This window comes from Etheostoma spectabile, unplaced genomic scaffold (assembly GCF_008692095.1).
Source record: "Etheostoma spectabile isolate EspeVRDwgs_2016 unplaced genomic scaffold, UIUC_Espe_1.0 scaffold00569468, whole genome shotgun sequence".
In the NCBI taxonomy this organism is placed as follows: domain Eukaryota; kingdom Metazoa; phylum Chordata; class Actinopteri; order Perciformes; family Percidae; genus Etheostoma; species Etheostoma spectabile.
Window position 1 is genome coordinate 1 of NW_022605146.1, and position 10,992 is coordinate 10,992.

A 10,992-nucleotide genomic window follows, 5' to 3' on the forward strand; every position below is an offset into this window, starting at 1 on the left:
TGCTTGAGTTTATCAGAAACCTTTATGCCACATGTTTTGAGGAGTACACTTTAAAGTAAAATTAAAACTTTCTTTTTTTGCTTTGTACAGACCATTTACATTAGCTTGTGATGAGTTTCACTGTTGTCTATGTTTCTTCTAAACAACTAAAATACAAAGAATTATTTTCTCCTTTCTCAATCCATTTTTTCCTGTTATTTTGTGGTAAAATGTATGTTAATTATCTAATCTTAAATTTAGTAATTCCCATTTACCAATATTACTTCAATTGCATCATCCTTTCATTATCCTCAAATTAATATACCTTAATGCAATATTCTTTATTTTGTAGCATTATGGAATTAAACTCTATGCTTCTGATTTCCCTCACTGTGAGTTTCAAAATTACATCATGAACAATTATCAGATAGTGGTATTGTTAGAAAGAGATTTTAGTTTGTGCGACACATGTCAAAATGACCCTTACCAACCAATAGTCCATTCTAGATTTGGTTCCCACCATTAGGCTTAAACCATAAATTATGTTTAACCCTGGGATTAATTCTCTATGCACCAGTCAGATGTTATCTATTATAAACTTTTCCTATGTAATTAATGTATTTTCCTTAACCCAGGCGGCATTCTATCTGGGGTCATGTTCCAGTCACCTCCTACTGAGATGTAAATCACATTTGTAATATTATATATCAGTTTTTTTTGTTTCGTAAATTATTGTTACAGCCATAAACACTGGTTACCATAAAAAAATAGACTTCCAACCTTACCACCATCAAACAGCGTCCATCTTCATCAGCTCGATGATTCATAATTTTTCCAGGGCTTGTTAAGCTGATCACTACACCTCCAGATTGGTTAGAGCCGTGGCTGAATACAAGTCTATCTCCACACAAATTGATCCAAAAGCTGCATCCACTTGGAAGAATGTGTGACTTCCAAAAACAACAAATATGATTTTTGTCCTTTACAAAACGAAATAGTTCTTTCTTCTTCTTTTCTTTCTTCTTTAATGTCTTTCTTAATGCAAAGTGCCACCATTTACCACTGTTGTGTCCTGTAGCCTAGGCTAGCGATGATTCATAACTACTATTTTCTCAAATTTTGAGATCCGGATCTCATAATATAAGATTTGATTTCATAATTTTGAGATATTACTAATAAATCAGATAAGGTTCTACCTTTCTTCTTTTGTGAATGCTATGTGCTTCCGTACTTTCAATACGAATAAATATAATTTTCGATCTCCTCCCCAGTGCTGCGATTCGTCGGCCCAACAATACATCTACTCCTGCAGTTTTGTCCAGATTTTGGAGCAGAGGCTAGAACGCCTTTGACGAGGCTCAAGACAAAGTGCTGGAGACCTACAACAGCTCACTGTGGAGGTACTACATGGGTTTATGAAGGGTATTATTAGTGCAAAACGCAAACAGTCAAGTATGTCTTATATACATTTTTCATGGTATGCAGGCTAATGTGAACAATAAAGTTCTATTGTGATCATACTGTTGCTCTTTCACAGTGAAACTGCTTTACTGTAAGTTAACACAAAACATTGAACATTGCTCTGTATTATTAATAAAAGGTCACACAGTCAAACAGTCAAAAAGGTGTGATAGCAGGTTACACTTAAAGGATGTGACAATGGCTACAATGTTTAATATCAACAATCAAAGCTCATTAGTTTACAGTTTCAGCTATTTTTCCTCCTTTTGTTCTCTGCATCTTTCTCTCTCTCACTTTCCATCTCTTTCTCTTTGACTGCCGAGATACTGTCATGAGGGCAGGATAAACATGCACATACCATCATAATCATAAAGTAGGTCTCAGCAAGCAGAGGCAGATATAGGGTCCATTCATAATTCATCCTCTGAAATATAACACTCATGGAGGAGTCGGATGGGAATTCCTCATATGTCATATCATCATCTATGATCATTAGACTCATTATCAGTAGATTCAGTCTTATATTGCAATTCAACTTTGTTGTTAAATTTTGCCTCAGTGTGCACATGTCAGAACAGACAATCAAACATATCAGTTAAGATTAATTATTATTGTGTGTTAATAAGAAATAAAAAACACATAATAAAACCCCCACCACATAAAAATTACATAGAGCCATAGATGAAAGATATCAACAGTCTGTACAGATTAAAATGTCTGTGCTTTAATGTACAATATTAGTAAGTGCAAACTTTGTTTTGTTTTTTAAACGTTGGTGCTGAGTTGGGGAGCCATTTAATATTTTGATTGTTCTGCAGTAAGGGCTGTTGAGGAAACAGGCATCTTGGTTTTGATGGCCCTGAGTCTTCTTCCGAGGGGAGAGTTATTACGAAGGTGTTGGCAGGGGTCCTGGGGTCCTGTAGTATTTGTAGAACTTTGCGCTGAATGCGGATTCCAGTCACATTTCATTCAAAGTGTTATACTGTCTCTAGAGCTATGTTATGCATTCATAGACATTTGGCATGATACCGTTAGATATTTCTTTGTAAATGTGTCAATTAACCACTGCTGCCTGTTTATGTGTTGTTTGAATAATCATTTGCATATTGAACAAAAATGTTTTTAACCTCAGATCCAAGTGTATCCCAGGACCCAGGCTCTCCATCAGTCTCACTGGTGTATGTGGTGAAGAACCAGGGTGCCATTCTCAACGGGACGATCTCCAGCGGCCTTCTCAACCAGCTGACCGCCGAGCTGGTTGGATACTTTCTGTTCTACTACCCACCCATGATCATTGCTGAGCGTAAGTAAAACCACAATGCACCTTAAGGTCCTTGGAGAAAGCTGTGGTGATGACATAAATCTAATTAACGTTCAGTATATTGAGTGTGATCTCAGCTCTCTCTGCTGCCTTCTGCCTTCACAGCCTTGTTCTCATTAAATGTGCTCTGTGCTCTGTGCAGTTTTCTTTACATTTAGTGTTTCTCACCAAGATGCATTATGTATATACTAGAAAGCTAAATGAGTTTTCAAAGCCTATTCTTGAATATTTTGAATAGCAAATATAGAGATGCAAACAAAATGGTACCCACATAGCATGCAAACAAAATGGGCACCACCTCATAAAAACATTGATCCATAGCACTACCAGCAATCAAAAGCTCCACAGAGTATTCCAAAGGTACACCCCAATAAATTGAATTTTTCAAATGCAAATTTTAAATTGTGTGACCACCAAAAGCAAATTACATTCACCTCTCCGTTATATTAGATCTCGATAGTACATATCACAAATATATATCTAAAACTTAAAAAAAAAAAAAAAAAGTATCTGCATAGTTAGATACCAGTACAGGTAAGTGAGAAAATTAGTTTTTTTGAAATTTTGGTGAATTGACTTTCTAGAGTTCAGACCTCCAATTAACTTGATAGCAATTAATAGTATTTTTATACCAGTGAACATACTTTTATTGTATTTAATTCTGTTTAATTCAAACAAGTCTGATAATCACAGTGCTTTTCATACAATGAAAGGGCACGTACGTATTTTCATATGCAAATTTGCAAGTGAGGTCACTAGGGAACTGGATATTTAAGTAGCAGCAGCTGGATCCCTGCTCGTAAACATTTAATCAATTGCTACTTGCTAATTTCTGATCAGTCACAGCAACAAAGAGTTGCTTGGCCCTTATGGCTTTACAGTGCCTTGCAAAAGTATTTGGCCCCCTTGAACTTTTCAACCTTTTGACACATTTCAGGCTTCAAACATAAAGACATAAAAAATTTATTTTTTGTGAAGAATCACCAACAAGTGGGACACAATTTTGAAGTGGAACGAAATCTATTCGATATTTTAAAGTGGTGCGTGCAAAATTATTCGGCCCCCTTGCGTTAATACTTTGTAGAGCCACCTTTTGCTGCGATTCCAGCTGCAAGTCGCTTGGGGTATGTCTCTATCAGTTTTGCACATCGAGAGACTGAAATTCTTGCCCATTCTTCCTTGCAAAACAGCTCGAGCTCAGTGAGGTTGGATGTAGAGCGTTTGTGAACAGCAGTTTCAGTTCTTTCCACAGATTCTCGATTGGATTCAGGTCTGGACTTTGACTTGGCCATTCTAACACCTGGATACGTTTATTTGTGAACCATTCCTTTGTAGATTTTGCTGTATGTTTGGGATCATTGTCTTGTTGGAAGATAAATCTCCGTCCCAGTTTCAGGTCTTTTGCAGACTCCAACAGGTTTTCATCCAGAACGGTCCTGTATTTGGCTGCATCCATCTTCCCCTCAATTTTTACCCTGTCCCTGTCCCTGCTGAAGAAACAGGCCCAACCAGGATGCTGCCCCCACCATGTTTGACAGTGGGATGGTGTGTTGAGGGTGATGAGCTGTGTTGCTTTTACGCCAAACATATCGTTTTGCATTGTGGCCAAAAAGTTCGATTTTGGTTTCATCATCTGACCAGAGCACCTTCTTCCACATGTTTGGTGTGTCTCCAGGTGGCTTGTGGCAAACTTTAGACAAGACTTTTTATGGATATCTTTGAGAAATGGCTTTCTTCTTGCCACTCTTCCATGAAGGCCAGATTTGTGCAGTGTACGACTGATTGTTGTCCTATGGACAGACCTCCCCACCTCAGCTGTAGTTCTCTGCAGTTCATCCAGAGTGATCATGGGCCTCTTGGCTGCATCTCTGATCAGTCTTCTCCTTGTCTGAGCTGAAGTTTACAGGGACGGCCAGGTCTTGGTAGATTTGCAGTGGTCTGATACTCCTTCCATTTCAAAATGATCGCTTGCACATTGCTCCTTGGGATGTTTAAAGCTTGGGAAATCTTTTTGTATCCTAATCCGGCTTTAAACTTCTCCAACAGTATTACGGACCTGCCTGGTGGGTTCCTTGGTCTTCATGATGCTCTCTGCGCTTTCAACAGAACCCTGAGACTATCACAGAGCAGGTGCTTTTATACAGAGACTTGATCACACACAGGGGATTCTATTTATCACCATCAGTCATTTAGGACAACATTGGATCATTCAGAGATCCTCGCTGAACTTCTGGAGTGTGTTTGCTGCACTGAAAGTAAAGGGGCCGAATCTTTTGCACGCACCCTTTTCATTTTTTTATTTGCTTAAAAAGTTTAAAATATCCAATAGATTTCGTTCCACTTCACAATTGTGTCCCACTTGTTGGTGATTCTTCACAAAAAATAAAAATGTTATATCTTTATGTTTGAAGCCTGAAATGTGTCAAAAGGTTGAAAAGTTCAAGGGGGCCGAATACTTTCGCAAGGCACTGTACTTTTAAGACTTGGCTAGCATTGTCTAACCCACAAATAAAGGTGCATGCCCAACATATTAAAGTCAGAGATATGATAATCATTCACTTGATGTACCTCCAAGCCATTTTCTCAGAGAGACGCTGGGAAATTATGATGCATTTGTTTTTTGGATTAAATATTTTTTCATTTATTATATTTGAACAATTAACAAAACAATACACTGGGACATTGGAAAGCATCCCAGGACCAAAGAAAAATAAAAAAAATACACAGAGAGAAAGACAGGAGAGGGGAGACCTAACAATAACAGAGCTCACAGCTCACCAGCAAGAATGATGATGCATTGGTTATATGGCTGTAAAGATATGGAAAATAAAACCGATATTGTGACACTCCATGAACCTGTTTCACGGAGTGAGAAGGCAGAATCGCGACACACCCCTTCCAACTCCCAGTTATCCTTCCTGTCCAGATCCAATGCGACTACATCTTTTAAATTAATTTTATTTAGTATTAGTCCTTTTGGTGTCTTATTCCTGTTTTCTCTGCTAAATTAGCTAACTCTAAAGATGGCTAAAAGTGAAGGTGTAACGTAAAATGGCCGCTGTTCTGACTCGTGTGCCTGGATCTGTTTCCTGACGGTTCAGTAAACTGCCGGTAGCGTCCTCAGAACTGGAGTTAAGAAGTGCGGATTGGGATGGTTGCTAGCTGGCTGGGGGCTGACTGTGGATGTGATTAGTTGTCTATACAGTTAACATTACTGATGAGTTTGTGGGTTAGCACAGAGTTGTTAACCGTGGTCAAAACAATCATACATTAAAAATAACTGAGCTTGTTGAATGGTGTTGTAATCTTCTATTACCCACCAAGATTAGTTGTCTTTTTTGAGTCAATGCATAATGCCACAGCTTTTTTCCATAATACTACTTAAAAACAGCATCACTAAAGAGGATTGGTGTTCTGCTGACTAGACTTTATGTTTTCCTAATGGGTTTTATTTAGCTCACTCTGACACAACGCAAAGATGCTCTCATCATACACTGTAAAAAAAGATTATTGACCCAACTAACTACGTAAAGTCATCTTGTTGCTTTGACTGAGTTATTTGAGTCAACTTATAGCATCAAGGTTATTACACCTTCAAACACGAGTTCATACAGCAAGCAGTCGGTTGACTCAACTTTCTGTATCAAGTAAGTTAGACTTGAAAATATATTTGCGATAACTTTGAGATGTTGGTTGAATTTATCATCAAGTTGCCCACAACTGTGAATCAAGTTACTCAACATGGATTGAATAATTGATACAACTCGCGATTTGTTGACTCAATTTCTATATCGAGCAATGTGGACTGGAAAACATTAATTAAGAGAACTATAAGAATGTTGGTTGAACTTATTTTATTAAGTTTGAGCTACATTCTTTTTACTGCTCTATTGCCAAGGTACTTGAGTTTACAGACATTGCTAAATTTCACTAATTTAAGCAAACTAATATCTGCAAAGTATCTACATGAGAATTGGCCAGTCAAACTTAAATATTACACATGAAAATCTGCTGAAAAGACAATAAGGACTTTTATAAAAAACCCAACAAGTCCAACTTTTGAGTGTTGAGCATTGTTGCAGGAAAATGAACTGAAATCTCCACTCTGTTCATGTTTTCATTATAACATAAAATACAAATTAGTGTCTGCAAGAGAAATTTCCTCAAAAGAAAAATTTTAAAACATGAAAACGTAAAAAACTGTGGTGGCCCACAGAAGGGCTTTACATTTCTTTTCTTCTTACAACATAGTGGAAAAGAAATTGGAAAAAAACTAGAACACTTACTCAGGGCCAAATGCAGAAACATCATCCTAAGCCATCACACTAACTGAGCAGTTTATTCTTTAAAGAGTGGACTCTGGGAGTGCACATCTCAGACCCGATTCCCATGAACAGGCGCTGAATCACCTCAAAAGTATATTGTGTGTCTTTTGGATAGTCAAGGTTCAGCATGTACAGCAGGCCCATCAGGTTCACAAAAGCGTTGGGTACATCACCAATGACGCATGACAATCTTTTCCTCAATGACGATGGCAACATCGTTGTAGGAAACTGGAAGGGGCTCCTTCACATCTTCAACGACCAAAAGGATTCCAATCATCATTCCCTTGATGACTTCCTCTCCAGGATCTGTGGCTTCATGCAAACAAACATAACAAAAAGGGGCCGGTGCTTTAGACATTTTTGCTATATCTACACAGAGGATGCCTGAAATGATGTGTACCATGCCCATTGTGAACTTGTTTTTGTTGAACAACATTTTGCTGCTTACCTCACATCTCTTCATCAATGTAGAAGGATTTTCCTTCACGTACCATGGCAGCCCCTGCAAAGCTGCTGCTCTCTTCCTTTGGTTTGATGCCTGCAAAAATACGATACGCGAATTCAGTGTATTTCAAAACTGATTTTTGTCAACCCTCAAATGACGGAAACTGAGCTTCAGTCCAGAGAGGCAACTTAAACTGACCTCACCGACAGATTTTATTCAACAAACCCAGCATTTCTCTCTCCATGTCCTCCATCCAACAGTATTTTCTTATTCAATTTGTATCAAAGTGCCTATCCAATCATATTAATTAGAGGTTTACTGTCTGTCATAATCTAAATCTCGGTCCCCACTCCTCAGTGGGGTTGCAACCCCACAAACAACTATGCACTTACATCCTTGTCGAGACTCTCCATTAAGGATGTCATTTCTTGAACTTCCTCGAAGCGCTTCAACCGGAATAACTGAAGAAGTTTATGCAGATGGCTGTCCAGACCCTCATAGAACTTATTGATGTCCATTGACATGAGTCTGGTGATTCCTTGATGATCTATGTGAGAGTAACATGACAGTTTTAGTTTAAGCTGAAAGTCACCTAAATTTCACATTTGATAACAGTGGAGACTTGTCTCATGGTGCATATTTCATTATTGGTAACTTCAACAATCTGTGTCCTCAGACTGGCAGAATGGCTTGTGTGGCAGGTTATTGAATTTTATTAATGTTTACATCAGACTGACATGTCAGTGCTTTGTTATGTTGTCATAATAATTCATACATGCTAAGTAACAAGGCTGTAAGTTTAACAAATCAGTATGTACTACTATGATTTTAGTAGTTAAAAAATCATATGAGTTAAAGCATTATTTAATATCAATATATAGAGTGGCCTACAGAAAAGATCATTCATGTTTAATGTGTCAAATATTGTGTTAGTCTGACAGTGCAAGTTATTGCTTGTGTCTGTTGATTAAAAAGATGAAATAGTTCATGTTTGTATATTCTGGGTCACATCAGAAGTCAAATTACAGGTATACAGTAAATTGTTGTGTGTTTTACTGTTATGTAAAAATGGGTCACTTTTGACCCTTAACATCATTAAGTGTTCCATAAATGTGTTAAACAATTTTTAATTCTACTCCAATATTTACTTTAGGAGCACAGTACTCATGGAAGGAATGTTAGCATGAGCCTGCAACATACACATACAACATTACTACTATGCTATGACTAAGACATTTTTTTTACAAATTTTACCTGTCTTTCAGTAAAAGGGCTGGCCATCTGACTCTCATTTCGCCACAGGTGGCTCCTCTTCAACAATCTCCTGTCTTCTCAGTGCGTATGTGGCATTCATTGCATCAATCGATGTAGGCCAGTTTGGGGTGGTTTTTTCATCTCCTGGACCATCTTTTCTCTATCTTCTTCAACTTCGGCTGTCTTTTCCCTGGGGGAGATCTGGAAGAAAAGTTGTTTCAGACCGTCGAGGTTTCTCACTTTGTTTCTCTTCCCTCGTGTGTCCCCAGCACCTCTTTTCTCAGAATTAACCTCCAGTTCTCGGCAGCCCCAATTTTTCATTTCTGTCTGTAATTGCCCATCTTGAACTTTATGCTGTGTTTCCATCCATACCATCCACATGTGGAGCCAGGTTCTGTAAGGCAGGGTGTTTTTCAACGAGTGCCTTGGCTACACATCCAAATGTTCAAGTGTAGGGTAGGTCATGAATGAATTATTTTTTCAACAAGTTTGAGCAGAATCCAGACTTCATGTCCCTTGAAATGGATAGAAGTGCTCCACTTTCTCTAAAAGCATCATTGCCCTGCCTGAGCCTCAGCTCAACATCATATGAGAAGGTGGGAATGTGAAAATGAGCTGGCCATTGCTGTGAACGCTGACCTGCAAAGCACTCTGTTTGGCTGCTCAATGAAAAGATGTCGTCGGAGATGATGTTTGAGCTGAAGAAGATGCTGCCGGAGACAAAGGTACAGCAGAGCCAAGTGTCCAAACTTGAGTCTGAAGAGACAGGCAGAAAATGACTTGCAATGTCACCTTGTCCTTTGGTAGATCGTCAACACACGTGAGGTTACAGAAGTCTTTGAAATCATCATCTTCATATTGAAGGTCAATGAAGAGTGTAACTGCAGTTTGTTTTTCAACACCCGTTTCAGGCCATCAACGGAATCTGGACTGAGTCCAAGCGGAGCTTTCTAATGTCCTTTGCTGAAACGATCACACGCAACAGCATCTTCTTGCGACTTTGAAACTCTCAGACTTCTCTGGCGATGAAGGAAAAAAGAATGTAAGAAAAAACAAAATGAACAATAAACATTATTAACCATGAACATGCATACATACACATTTTCTTCTGTTTAAAACCTGTTTTTTACGTTCATGGACATACTGCAGTTTTTTCAGAGCAGAAGAACACACCATTTAAAAAGTAATAACAGCCCAACTATACCTTAATGAAGCAAAAAAACTTTTGATGTCACCATCAGTTTCCCTGCTTTTTGTATGGATACAAGGGTTGATATCCATTAGTTCGTGTACTTCCACAATCACCAGTTCAGAAGACTGTTTTTCATCAACTCATACTGCGCAGGCGCTCCATGTACATGCATGGTATGGTTCTATGAGGAAGGACACTTTGCTGGACACAACTACAATTTTAACCAGCTTCCCAAAGTCAGGCAGGCCACTGGTTGCCCCACGGACAGAACATACCCTCTGAATACTTTGTGCCATACAGGCAGGCATGGTTGCAAGAGACAATAGACTTATGTTTCCAAATTTTAGCTCTACAGCCCGCCCTCATGGAGGCTCAAGTGCATCAGTGAAACAACTGCAGTATGTCCAACTTCCAGATCAGGTCTGAAAAGACTTGGCAAATCTAGATGGTAAGCTAAAGTAGCTGGTGTTTTTGTTGATAGAGTGAGCAATATGTTTCTGAAATTGTGAGAATCATGCACCAACCTTTTAAAAAAGTTGTGCTTAGCTTCAAATCTAATAGTCAAGATCAACTAGGGGACCAAATCTCCGAATCAGTTTCAGGATAATGTTCTAAGAAGTGCGTGGGCAGGAGGTGGAAATCAGGAACACCTCTTTTAATAGGCACCTTGATCGGAGATTTTACACTCCATATGCCAATGTCCTCTTCTGAAAAATGTCCACTACGAGAAGCTCTACTATTTCTTTCAGATCTAATAATCCCCCAAACTTTGTCATCTTCTGGTATAATGTGACCGATCATTAGAGGCAGAAGTCTCAATAGTGTCCCCGTTTTTCGTTGGCAATTCCCACCAATAGATTTTTGTTTTGATGCAAAAGACTTTGAAATTGGATTAGGGTCGTTGGTTTTATCTGTAAACTTGAAAGGGAAGGATTCAATATGGAATTCAGCTCACTATTGTAAAGTAGCGTTTGGATATCAGAGACTTTATGCATAGACTTAATTCCCGTGGCAC

At 38.5% G+C, this 10,992-nt stretch overlaps 1 pseudogene; it reads left to right on the forward strand.

Annotated features, from left to right (window-relative positions):
• Positions 1-1,250: 1,250 nt before the first annotated feature.
• Positions 1,251-2,751, forward strand: LOC116685022 (UPF0606 protein KIAA1549L-like; annotated as a pseudogene).
• The last annotated feature ends 8,241 nt before the right edge of the window (positions 2,752-10,992 follow it).